This window comes from Mustela putorius, unplaced genomic scaffold (assembly GCF_011764305.1).
Source record: "Mustela putorius furo isolate JIRA1106 unplaced genomic scaffold, ASM1176430v1.1 tig00003972_pilon_pilon_pilon, whole genome shotgun sequence".
NCBI lineage: Eukaryota > Metazoa > Chordata > Mammalia > Carnivora > Mustelidae > Mustela > Mustela putorius.
In genome coordinates this window covers 16,728,514-16,741,693 of record NW_025422115.1, presented here as the reverse complement: position 1 = coordinate 16,741,693, position 13,180 = coordinate 16,728,514, and the positions used below count along the sequence as shown (strand labels likewise).

The following is a 13,180-nucleotide window of genomic DNA, read 5'->3' as shown; positions in this document are numbered from 1 at the left end:
ACGGAGGACACGAGTGCAAATAGGCCTAAACAACATGCCGCATGGGCGAAAGGGACACTGCATGGATTCTGGGTTCGGGGGTCAGAAAAAGCAACCCAGGGGAGGTATGATGTGGCCTGGTGCTTGCAGATGAGGACAGATAGGGAGAGGAAAGGCCTGCCAAGCAGTGGGAAAGAGGATTTCAAAAAGTCGCAGTCAGGAAGACACAGGGGATCTGGGGGACAGCATGTGATCTAATGTGGCCTGATGGGTGGTGGGAATGACAGGACATGGTGCGTGGCAGGAGACGCTTTTGGAGACACTGGCCAGCCTGATGGAATGGCCCTTTGTACCTTGCTAAAGAGACTGAAGTTTGTGAAAGGGGGAACGAAGGGCAAACTGTGGTCTACCTGCTGTGCGCCAAGCACCCAGCTGGCCACCCTTTTGAACATGGTGTTTGCAGTATAAGACAGACATGGGTTCAAATCCTGATTTTGCAAGGCATAATAGCTACGTGGCTTTGAGGCCTTTAAGCTAGCAAATCTCAGTTTCAACTGCGAAATGGGGAACATGATGCTTATCATCTGGAATTATCAGAAGGCTTAAGTAAGACAATAAAACCAAAAGCAACTGCCAGAATGATGGTTTAAATAGAGTGATAGTTACAAGGTTAGATTCGCATTCTAGAAAGATTGCTCTCAGAGTGGCAGCAGGACAGATGGATGTGCTAGGGAGAGGACTAAGGGGTGACCAGAGATACCAAGGCCAGGTTGGAGCTACTGCAGAACTAGTTATGAAAGAAAAGCAAATCCAAGAGCTATTGCTGGAGCCCAAGGAAGAGGTGATGCCGAGGGCCTTACGAAGGCCTGGCTTGGGGATGGCAGAATCTAGAATCCGGGGTGTTCTGGGAATGAGGGAGGTGAGGGCAGAGCCAGGAAGAAGGCTGGGATCTAGGGAGAAGCGTGCAGAAGGATTTCAGGTTCTCTAGCGTTGAGTGGGCAGTGGCGCTCGTAACTGAGCTGGCAGACACAAGAGAAACTGTGGGTGTGGGGAGACTCTATCATTTTGGACAAATTGAGTTTGAGGATTCCACAGAATGCCAGATGGGGAAGGCCTGAGGGAGCTGGAAGCAGAGACAAGGGACTCCAAAGAGGAGGGGAGCGAGCCGCAGCCCCGACCTGTGGATCCAGGAGGGACAACCTGGCTCCTGGAGAGGGAACGCCAGGCAGAGCTCCAGATGTGGAAGGAGCAGGGTGGGTGGGGATGGGTCAGATGGGATAACCCAAGACGTAGTTCGCACAGAACTTTATAGCGTATTAGAAACTACCTGGGCTTAGGCCATTTTGATCCAGACTGCGAGCTCCAGAGCTAGAAGGGAACAAACACCTAGTCCTTTCTGTGTTAAGTACCTTTTAGGGCGGGCGCTGTGAATAAGTAAATGGCAAGAAGAGAAGGCTGCTTCCTGGGCGAACACCCAGCAGTAAACAGAGCAGGAGTCATGGATTTAGAACATCCCACAGGATACATAGTGAAGACACAGCCTGATCCATGGACTTCACGGTCAGTACAGATGCCCCCTGCCCCGGTTCTAGTGGAGAGAGGATCAGGAGATGTCACCTGGCTTCTAAGGGGATACAGAAGTGGCCGGGTTGGGAGTCACACCACAGAGGCCTTCGAGAGAACCCACCCGAATGTTTGTTCATGATGTCATTATTGTACCTCAACAGCCTTCTACATTCTACAGCGGAGAAAACCGAGTCTTTAAGAGATGAAGAGACCCGCCTCCCGTCCCAGCAGCAAGTGGCAGCTGTGGCTCCGAGCCCCAGGTTTCCCTGCTCCAGCCACGGTCAGGCTCTCCTCAGCGACCTGAGCCAGAGGAGGGCGGGTGGCGAGGGCCAGAGGGCCTGGATACTGGGGCCCACAGGGGTGGGTGTGGGGGGAGAGGCCGGCTTCAGGTTCAAGTTGCTTGTCTTGCAGGAGTGTAGCGTTACCCCACGAGTCCCAGAGCATCAACAGAGTTAACACCCCATTAAATACAATGGACTTTCTTGGAGCTTCAGACATGCCACGAGCAAGACGAGCTGAGCAGGAGCTGGCCCGGGAGTAAAACGCGTCGTGCGCGCCGCCTGACCGCTTTCAACAAAGGAAAACCCAGCAAGGGGAGAGGAGAGCGCCGGCAGCGGCTCTGCGGGCTCAGGGCTGAGGATCCGGTAATGAAGTCTTTCTGGAAGGTAAGAGAGGGCTGTGTGCTGTGTGCTATTTTTAAACCTGCTGGAGCAGCACATGGACTCCTGCCCCGCGCAATTTCTCCAGCAGAGGAGGGGCCCCGGGGGGAACGCAGCCAGGAATTTCGAGGCTATTTATCGTATTTCCTTTTATCAGGCAAATGATTTTCCTATTTCCCACATAGATAAAGATCTTCTGCTTACAACTCCGGCTCATTGACCTTGTCGGGACCGCTGTGCAGTCTGGAAATTGGTCCCAGAGAGAGAGAAGGGCGTTGTTGTTAGGGGTTGGCTCGAGGGGGTTGGGTGTTTCTTCTCCCAGCAGGGAGGAGGTCGGTCTGCCAAAAAACAAAACAAAACAAAACAAAATAAGTAAGTAAAATAAATAAATTAATTAAAAACCTTGCTCCCGGGACGCCTGGGTGGCTCAGTTGGTTAAGCAGCTGCCTTCGGCTCAGGTCATGATCCCAGCGTCCTGGGATCGAGTCCCACATCGGGCTCCTTGCAGGGAGCCTGCTTCTCCCTCTAACTTTGCCTTCCACTCTGTCTGCCTGTGCTCGCTCTCACTCGCTCTCTCTCTGACAAATAAATAAATAAAATCTTTAAAAAAAAAAAAAAAAAAAAAACCTTGCTCCCCGCCCCCAACTCAAAATGGACTGTTCTGTGCTATTTTGCAAAACTGCAAGGTTGACCAAGGAGGCTTTCAGTTCACCAGATTCCCCACACTCCCACCTGAGTACGTCCACAGCATTTTTCACCAGGACTGCTCTCTCCTTGTCTCCCGTTCTCTCTCTTCTGTCTCTCCTGCAGCAGCAAGCCCTACCCTGGAGCCAGCCCGAGACCCACGGCTGCATCTTTGTCTTGGCAGGCAGTGAGCAGAGGGGGCGGCAGCTCGGTCTCAGCTTGCAAACGGAGCCAGGCTCTTGGCTGTGCCAGCTCTGGAGGCCCCTTGGAGATGCCAGTGTGCCTGAGTGAGGCAGTTGCAACTTCCCCTCGGCTGCAAGCCTCTGGAGCCGGCAAGGCTTCTGGAAGCTGCAATCAATCTTAGGCAAGGGTGTGGCCGGAGGGCTGCTGATGGGCGGGAGGTCTCTCCCTGGGCAGGCTGCCCTCCTCACCTTGCCTTGCCTGGGCCTGCTGGCCAGGTTCACGGGCAGGAGCAGCACCAGAGATCCGCACCTTCTCGGGCACAGGACCAGAGGATGCTGTGGGAGGCTGGGGTTTTATTATAAATGTTCTCCGTTTCTGGCTTGTTCAAAAGCACAAAACATAAAGAGAGCCAGCTAGACGGAGGGAAGCCAGCTCCTTGCAGACTCAGCGTTTGAATAGCAAGGAGCTGCAGGCCCTCCTTGGACCAGCGTGGGTCTGCGGTGGGCTTGAACAGAGCCGCAGGCTTTTTTGAGCCCCGGGTCTCTCCGCACCGCGGTGGTGTTTCCTGGCCAGGGCAGCAGAGGGCGCTGGCTCTCCCAACAGCCTCCTGTCCCGGGCAGCTCTCCCACACATCTGGAAATGGGCTCTACCACTCTCTTATGAAATGTTGGATGAAGATCTGTCCGTGTGAGACGTGCTGGCACCGAGTGAGCGAGAATACACATCAAGAATTCCACTTTCTCATTAGTTCAGTTTCCCCCTCAAGAGCACTGGTGGAATGTGGGGAATTTGCCTTGCCAAGGCAGCCAGCACCCTGGAGTCTTGGGCTTGGTTCAGCCCGGGTGGAATGCTTGGAGGGACCACCTCTGGTCTGAAGCCTTTGCCCTTCCCTCCCACGTGGAGGGGGGATAAGAAAACAGAAGAGCAGGACCTCCCAGATCTTTCCCCCAGGGGAAGAAAGCTAAAGATGTTTGGCCTTGCCCCTGTGGGCTTCCTGAAGAGAGCAACTGCCCACATTTCCAGGTCTTCCAGGTCGTTGGGAAAGAAGATCTAATTCTAAGAAAGCGTCTTCCCATACGGCAAGCGATTAGAAATGCTGGTGACATTTGCAAACGATGGAGCAGGGAGAGGAGAGACTGGCTGGAGGAGGGCAGAGCCGAAGCCTGGGAAGGGACCTGGTTGCTATTCCCAGAATGTTCCCTAGACGTCCGCAAGCTGCATGCATTTAAATGTCCACATTTTCCCGCAGAAGCCAGCAATCTGTACTTCTCTTGGCCAAACAACACATCAGTCTAATATGGTGTGGGAGAAATGTGTTACATTCTTTTATGAACAGAATGTTAACACCTCCTAGAATCAATATTTATATCCAAGAACACAATGAACTGGCTTGTTTTGTGCTGCTGCAGGTATAAGAAAGGGACATTTGGGGGAAGCTGGAGATTGCCCTTGCTTCTACCCAGAAAGGCAGGCCCAGGGCAAACCAGCTGGGGCTCAGGCATCCAGAGGGTTTCCGCCCCTGAGACCCTGCTAGCTCCCTTCCTGCCCCTGCTGCTTTCTGTCTCCTGGGATTGCGAGAGGAAGCCAGAGGCAGCAAGTGGGGCAGGACGTGGCAGCGGAGGCCAGGACGTGAGGCAGTATCCTGTCCACATGACAGTTTGGGGGAAGGAGGGTCAGACTTGCATCCTGGAACTTTCTAGTGGATAGCAAAGTGAGAGCTGACACAACATAAATGCTTAGACAAGAGACTTGTGGGGGCTGGAGAAAAGGGAACAGGGTGAGATGGCTCTTTTTCTGGGGTCACCCTGGTGATATTTTTCTGGCCAGGCAGTTTCCCTCATTGAAGACAGCAGCTGTGACAGAGATGGAAGCCAAGTCTCCTCTCTCCAGAATGCTGTCTATTCCTCGGAGGTTTTGGGGAAACTCCATCAAGCTCCTTAGGCTGTTTCGTTCCTGAATGCTGTTTTTATTTGACTGCCTTTAGAAGCCTCTGGGTCTGCAGCCTGGAGTCAGGGCCTTGCTCCTAACAGGTAACGTCCTTTCCTAATTATAAAAACAAAAATAAACGCCTTTCTCCCTCATCTGGAAAATTTCAGTTTTGCCTGCATCCGAGCATCTAGAAATGTGAGTGTCCTCTTCATCTCGTGGACTGGATTGGGGTCTCATTTTGCAGAGCGAGCAGGCCCGCTTCGTTTCCAGATTAGATGCTGAAGGTTACCCCGTTAGCAATAGCACTTGTCTCTCATTAAATGCCTGGAGCTCATTATGGTATTACCTCCAGAAAAGTCTTCTCTGCTTTAATAGGCATGATCTTTAGAAAAGCTCCTTTGGCTTATGTATAAGACCAAGACACGATTAATCTTGGCCCCATTTAGCCGTGGGTCACATCTTCAGGGTACAGTGAAACCTCTTCTTTGCATGACCACAGTTTACAATTTTCTAAAATTTACAGCCCTTCTCTGTCGTTAGCATGTTTAGTTGCAATTCCCTTGGTATGTCCTGTTATTTTCTTCCGGTTCTAAGAAACCATCAGTAGATATCCCAATCATATTTGCTATAAAATTGGCCGTGAGAAACAGACAGTAATTCACTGGAAGGCGTGAGGATGTTTAGCATCTTTATAGATGCAAAGCTCCCCCTGCAGAAATCCCTTGAGAGAAACCTCTGCAAGTTCAATGTTCTGAACACCTTTAGAGAAACTGCCTGACTTAAGCTGCCTAGAAAGTGGCACCTGGTCCCGCTGCTGTTCTGGTATCAGGGGCAGAACAAAGAAATAGAGTTGACAGTGGGGCTGAGAATCAGAGTGCAGTCTTTAGTCAGGATGGTAGAGGTTGGCAGGGTCTGACTTATTGCCTGTAGCTCAGTGCCAGGATCTGAGACGAAGGGGCTGACACTGAGTGCGTCCTTAGGGGTCTTCAGTAAAAGTCACCCCAAGTCCGGACCTATCTTTAAGCTTCAGAATTGTTGCTATAGATGTTGATTTAGCACCTAGCCTCCTGCATCTCAGATGAATGTGCCCACGGAGATCTCTGATTTGTAGACATTCCTGCCTGCCCCGTCTGCTCCTTCTCCAGACTGTCCATCCCCACCAACGGCGCCTCTCTGGATCTGTTTGAAGCTGGAGATTCCTGCACAGCTGCCCTCTGCCCTCCCTCCTTCCCACCGCCAGCTGTCACTCACTGTGCTCATGCAGCCTCTCCTCCCCTCCATTCTTCTCTGTCCCAGCCTCAGTGGGAGCTCCCACCGCCAGCATCTCTCCCGGGGTTCAGTCACAGACACACCTCCCCTCCCTGTTTTGGTGCTTTGCTCCCTACAACCCACTCTTCTGAGAGCAGTCGGGAGAATTTCTGAAAACCACAAACTGGATTCTATCACTCCCCACTTAGAGATCTTCAGTGGTGTCCCCCCCCCCCCCCCCCCCGCACTCAATCCCCAAAAGTCCTTAGGATGGCTGAAAGACTTCCTGTGGTCCAACTCCCTTCTGCCTTTTGCCCCCTTCCCCAAGCTCTCTCTACTCCCCTCCCCTGAGTTTCATTTAGCCCCTCTCCAGCACCAACAGAGGCTGGCCTTCATGCTCTCTTCCTGATTCCTTACCTAAGTCCTACCTGTTGCTCTGGTCTCATCTTACGAGTTACTTCTTTGGAGAGGTCTTCCCTGACCCCACGGTCTAAGACCGGTCCCCACTCCCTGCCAGCAGGCTCTGCAGAAGTCCCACCCCCCACCCCCGTCTTCCTCCTTTTGAGCCCATTGGTGATAGCTTATCGACTCTGGTTTGCTTAATCGTTTTCTTCCAAGAGACAGTAAGCTCCGTGAAAGCAAGAACCAGGTCTGTTTGGCTGCATTCCTTGCCCTGCCACAGAGGGGAGTAAATACTAGTTGAACCAGCGAATGAAACTATACACAACCTGATCAGCTGCTGCGAGAATTGATGCTCCTTTAACGGTTTATGCCTTCCTAATCCTGTCTGGCGAGACCGCGTGTTACCCCCAGATTCTACCTTGAGGAGTCCCTCACTGAGGGTTGGGAGAAACCGAGTCAAATTCCGAAATGTCTCTCCCTCCTGTTCCTTGGTTCCCCCCATCACAGGCTCTTTTTGCTTCTTGTCCTGCCTATTCAACAGCCTGCTAACCGGCCTCTCCCCACAGAGCTTTGAGTTCAGGAGTCCGGCAAGGACTGAGAACTGCAAACACGAACGGGGGAGAAAAGGTGTTTCTTGATTTTCATAAACCTCTAACTGAAATTTGGCACTTTTTGGAATTTGAAATGTTGGGAATGGAGCCCAGCAGTACTGGCAGGCCCTGTGACTTGGCCACCGGCGGGAGTATGGATATTTATACCATGTCACAGCTGTTGCAGAGGTTGAAATACCATTTGTGATCATTACTACTTTAAAATTATGGTGGTTATTAGAGCTGCTGCTACATTGTTATTTAATCCTTTAAGAAACACAAGTATTCCTGTGTAACTCATGTTTAATATTTTCATAGCTGTATTTCAGTATAGTTGGGTGTTCCTTGTAATCCTACATATTTTATTTTCTGCGCCTAAAAACATTCTGAGAAGCATCCACAGGCTTCATAAGATTGCAAGGATGGCTTCATGGCAGAAAACATGTTAAGAACTTCTGATTGAGTTTTCCTTCATCTCCCATCACTGTCTTGCAAAAACAGCCTTGATGCCTTGCCCTGGGCAAATAAAACGAAGTCCCTTAGTATGGCATTCAAGGCCAATTTATAATCCATTTTCAAAAAAATCTTTCTCTTTCTCTATTTTTTAATCAGTACACTGGATTTTTTTTTTTAAAGATTTTATTTATTTGAGAGAGAGAGAGAGCATGAGAAGTGGGAGGGAGAAGCAGACTCCCTGCCGAGCAGGGAGCCCGATGTGGGAGCCGATCCTGGGACTCCAGGATCATGACCTGAGCTGAAGGCAGTTGCTTAACCACCTGAGCCACCCAGGTGTCCCTGGATTCCTGTGTTCTAGGAATTACTTGAGTGCATCAAAAATGCACTCATATCTCCAGTTCTATTTTTAGCTTCTCTTAAAGAACTACAATTGACCCTTGAACAAAGCCAGGGGTTAGGGGTACCGGCCCCTGAGCAGTCAAAACTCCACATGGAAGTGTGACTTCCCCAAAACTTTACTAATAGCCTACTTTTGCCTCGAAGTCTTACCAATAACATAAATAGTCGATGAACACATATTTTATGTTACATATATTATATGCTGTGTTGTTACAATAAAACAAGCCAGAGAGAAGAAAACGCTAGGAAAATCATAAGGAAGAGAAAATACATTTACAGTACTATCCTGCATTTATTGAAAAAAATCCACGCAGTTTAAAGCCCTGTTGTCCGGGGGTCAACCGCACTTTAAGGACTAGCTCAAACTGTTATCTTGGTAAAGCTCTCTTTTGACATCCCCTGGACACAACCTTTGTATTTTCCAGAACAGTTTGCTTACAGCCATTTGGTAATTTATCAGTTCCTACTGTAGTCAGCTTTCATGTTTACTCTTTGTTACATTGTGAACTTTTGAGGAGACCTCGTCCTCAGCTTTAAACCCTAAACACATAGTATTTGGAAAATGTTTGAATGAATGACTGTATCTAAAATATTCACTCTCCTGAGGGGGTGACTAAAATCCATAACGGCCACACTAGTTTGTCCTCAAAAACAAGAACTTCAAAAACAAAACAAAACAGACAAACAAAAAAACCAAGAACTTCTCTTGATAAGCGTAATCCCCCTTAAAAAATACAGCAGTCCCAAGGGCACCTAGCTGTCTCAGTGGGTGCAACTCTTGATCTCTAGGTCGTGAGTTTGAACCCCATGTTGGGGGTAGAGATTACATAAAAATAAAATCTTAAAAAAAAATCCCCCCCCCCAAAAGCAGCCCCCAAGGAAAATAGATTATTATCTTACATTCCAGTGCCTGGACCCAGCTGCCTTGAGTTAATGTCTATCCTTGAAGATAGCAAAAGCACTCCTGGCAGGAACCCATTTGCTGAGTCCATAAACCTTTTGGCTGTATCACTGACATCTTCTCACATTACCCTTCTTTGAACGACGCCAAACATACTGGCCAGTCTCCTTCAAGCAGACGCTTTCCATTACTTGCCCCAGGATTTTCTAGCCATCAGGTTACGGTATGATTTTTACATCCTAGAACATTCAGCTGCTTTATGCCAACCTTAAACAAATGCAAATGCAAGGTTTGAAAAATTCTTTTCCTAAGGAGCTTGAAGAATTAAAAAGGAGACCGTTCCTTCATTTCATAGTCCAACAAACGGCTTGAGTAGCTGGATCTCCATACGTGCACCTGCGCGGAGGCTGGAAGGAATGTTAGCAAACACTGACCTGAAGTTGCAACCTCACGGAACCGCAGACTGAGCTGAAAAGGAAGCATTTAGTGGAGAGGGATCAAAGTGTCTTGTATCTTGCTCGGGGGCAAATCTGCTGGTTGACTCTTGGTTTTAGCAAGTCCCACACAGAACTTTCCATATTTCCTCCATGACGTCCCAACCTTAAGTATATCCCATCTCACATAATGGCACTACCCAGTTGCTCAAGCCAAAATAACCTGGGCTCAATCCCACGACCCTGAGATCATGACCTGAGTCGAAATCAGGAGCCAGATGCTCAGCTGACTGGGTCACCCAGGCGCCCCTCCCAGGGAGTTATTCCTAATTCTTTTCTTTCACTCTTCACATTCTCCTCACAACTTCGGTCCCTTACACTTTGAAAATATATCCTGAATTTGTCTGCTCTTTTCTGTCTGCACTGCCACCACTCCAGGCTAAACTATTGTCACTTCTGCCTTGAACTCCGGTGCCATCTTCTTCCTTTTTTAAAGATTTATTTATGTTGAGAGAGTGAGTGTGTGAGCACATGTAGGGGTGGATTCCATGACCCTGAGATCACCACCTGAGCTGAAATCAAGAGTTGGACGCTTAACCGATGATGCCACCAGGCACCCCCTGTGCCAATCTTTTAACTGGCCTCTCTGATTCTGCTCTTGACTCCGCAGTTCAGTATACAGCGGCCAGAGTGAGGCTTGAATAACATGGGGCTTACTTGTGAGAGCTCTCATCACAGCCACTTAGAATACAATTTAAACTTTTTAATTTTTTAGAAGATTTTATTTGAGAGAGAGAGAGTCAGCATGAGAGGGGGTAAGGTCAGAGGGAGAAGCAGACTCCCCACAGAGCTGGGAGACCGTTGCGGAACTCGATCCCGGGACCCTGGGATCATGACCTGAACCCAAGGCAGTCGCTTGACCAACTGAGCCACCCAGGTGCCCACAATTTGAACTCTTTATCACACCTTACAAGGCTCTACACAATTCTGTATTGCTTACCTGGCAACTTCAAAGCCACTCTGCTTCTCTTGTACTCTGTTCCATCCAGCCTTTTGGGGTTTTTCTCTCTTCCTTGAAATCCCACAGCTCATCCCTATCTCAGGATTTTGGCTGTTCTATTTCCTAAGTCCTCAGAGGCCTGGCTCCTTGGAATCAGCAGGGTCTGCCTTTAAACGTTACTTTTTCAGAGAAGGCTTTCCTCTATCTTAGTTATTTTGTAGCATTTCAGCTTATCTTGGCAACTAGCTGATGGGAGTTTGTTAGGTTATGTTTATAGTCTCTTTTCCCCTAGCAGGATATGAACTCCATGGGGACAGGGATCTAGAGTATCTCCTGACAAAAGAAAGACATTCAGCAAATATTGTTGGACGATTAGGTCTAATTCTGGTTTTCACACCCACCATACTATGCCACTGCTCTGAACTCGGGTCAGTCTCATTAAATATCTCTAAGGCAGTCTGGCTACTGAGAAATGTGGAGTCAGAACTATTTGGGTATAAATCCGTTCTTTGTTTCTTCCCAAGTGCAAATTTCTTACCATCTTTGCGTCTTAATTTTCATACATGTAAAGTGGGTACAGTTGTCCTACTCCATAAGGTCGTGGGAAGAATTAAATGACGTAATTTATGTAAAAGGCAGAGGAGAGTGCTTGGCCTATGTATGCCTAAATATTCTCATTTCCCTTGAATCTTACGAATTATAACAGTTAACATTTAGGTGTCTACCTGTGATAGGTACTAAATGTTTTACATGGATTAGCTAATTTAATCCGTCTAAAACTCTACACAATAGAAACTATAAATATCTGTGTAACAGATAAGAAAGCAGACTAGTTTAAGCAACTTGCCCAAGGTCACACAGTAGAAAACTGCAGAGCCCAGCAAACTAGAACTCAGCGAGTCCATCCAATTTCAGAGGTAGTGAAATGTCAAGGTCTCTGTCTTTATTTTGACCGGTTGGTAGGAAACCTATTTTATATTCTAACCTAGCACATGTGTATGAATTCAAGTGGGAAAATAAGTTTTGCAAAATTATACTTACCCTTAGTATATGTATTCTGACAGTTTCTCTTCATTTTAATTAACTAATTAATTTTTAAGTGGCTTTAACTCCATAACCCTGAGATTGAGACCTGAGCTGACATCAAGAGCCGGACGCTTAACCAACTGCCCCACCCAGGCACCCCTCTGTTCATTTTATTTAAAAAAAAAAAAATGTTTTTGACCGACTTGATTTAATGGTCTATTAATAAGTCAAAAGCACACTTTGAAAACCATTCATCTAAGTTACAATGAATCCAGCCACTCTTATTGTCCGGCTCTCTCAACCTCTACTAGAGAAACTCTTTGATGGTTATCAGCTAGACTTTTATATTTATGTTTCAGATAAGAGTTTTATTAGTTAAGATGCAGATCCCTCAAGGCTCAGATCCACTCCCCATTGCCAACCTTCTTGCCATTATGGAAAAATCATCTCTTGTCCGGTGAGAACCAAGCACTTCTTTCACTCTCCCAAAATTATTTACCTGTATCAAAGCTTTTAATACAAGGTGCCCCGTGTTGGAACTTTTTAAGCAGCTTTCCCCCGTAGACACACGTTCCCGTGAACACCACACTGAAATGGTTTCTGGATGAGATGGACACTGACATTTTACCTGCTCTTTCAGTCCAGAGTTGGCACACGAGCTAGCATTTATTTCTGTAGAGATTCTGAGGGCAGGGTATGTGTCAAAAGGCAAATAAACGAAACAAAGAAAAAGCCCTTGGCTGGGAACTCTCAGTTGCAAGGGAGGAAATTCTTTGGGAGGGCAGGAAGTAGCTATGGGCTTTTCTGCCAAGCAATGCTTCAATTCCCCCACCCTCAGGGAAAGTTTATCCTGGTGTTGTTTCAATCCAGCAGATGCTGAGCAGTTCGAGAAAGGGAACAAACAACTGGGGGAAATAATACCACCTGTTTATGTTGACTTTTACCAAACAGGGCTGGCCACCAGCTGTCGAGGGGTTTGGGAGAAGCTAAGGTGGGAACAGGAAAGGCAAACTCAGACTGAAGCTAGGTCTTGGCTTTTTCGCTATTTGGTGGTGGGGGATCGGGGCAGGGTCCCAAGGAAGTAGAGGACCAATTCTCAGATGGCCAAGAGGCAAAGGCAGTATAAGGCACCCTGCTCACTGACAGAGCAGGGCTGGCTTTGGTGCGTGCACAGCGTTAACACGTTAATTGCTTACTCTGTATTCTTTCCCCTTCTTCAGTGATTGTAACTCACACATCATTGGGGAAAGTAATGTCCAAGGAAAGGTGACATTTCTTGGCCTCCTTTATAGCGAGCTGCTGTCACGTGACTGAGTTCTGGAAACGCTGAGTGTGATTTCCAGGAAGACTCTTTAAAGGGTGCTGACTCAGCTGGGTTTGCTCATGTTGTCCTCGCCCTCTTTTCTTCTTCATGCTGCCTGGTATTTCAAATGACAGCTGATGGCCAAGAGGCTATTCTGGACCACGAGGTGACCCTGAGAAAGGAACCATGTTGTGGTGCAGACAGGAGCCATTACACTGGCCTTGGACTGCCAACCTTCGGAATACTTTTCCATGACAGAGACGCATTTCTTGTTCAAGTTTCTGCTGATCTGGGTTTCTGTTAAGCATAGAGTCAAGCCCCATCCTAACTGAGTTGGCTCAGTAATTTTCCACACTCATGGAACCCAGTCTTTGTGTCCTCCAAAGCACAGTCACTTCTGTTCCCTAATTCTAGCTTTCTA

At 48.0% G+C, this 13,180-nt stretch overlaps 1 long non-coding RNA gene across 1 annotated transcript; it reads right to left on the bottom strand.

Annotated features, from left to right (window-relative positions):
• Nucleotides 1-2,338: 2,338 nt before the first annotated feature.
• On the bottom strand, nucleotides 2,339-6,466 carry LOC123389327. Its single transcript, XR_006603932.1, has 2 exons — nucleotides 2,937-6,466; nucleotides 2,339-2,542 (listed from the first exon to the last, which is right to left on the bottom strand). It is a non-coding gene; the product is annotated as an uncharacterized LOC123389327 (long non-coding RNA).
• Between the last annotated feature and the right edge of the window lie 6,714 nt (nucleotides 6,467-13,180).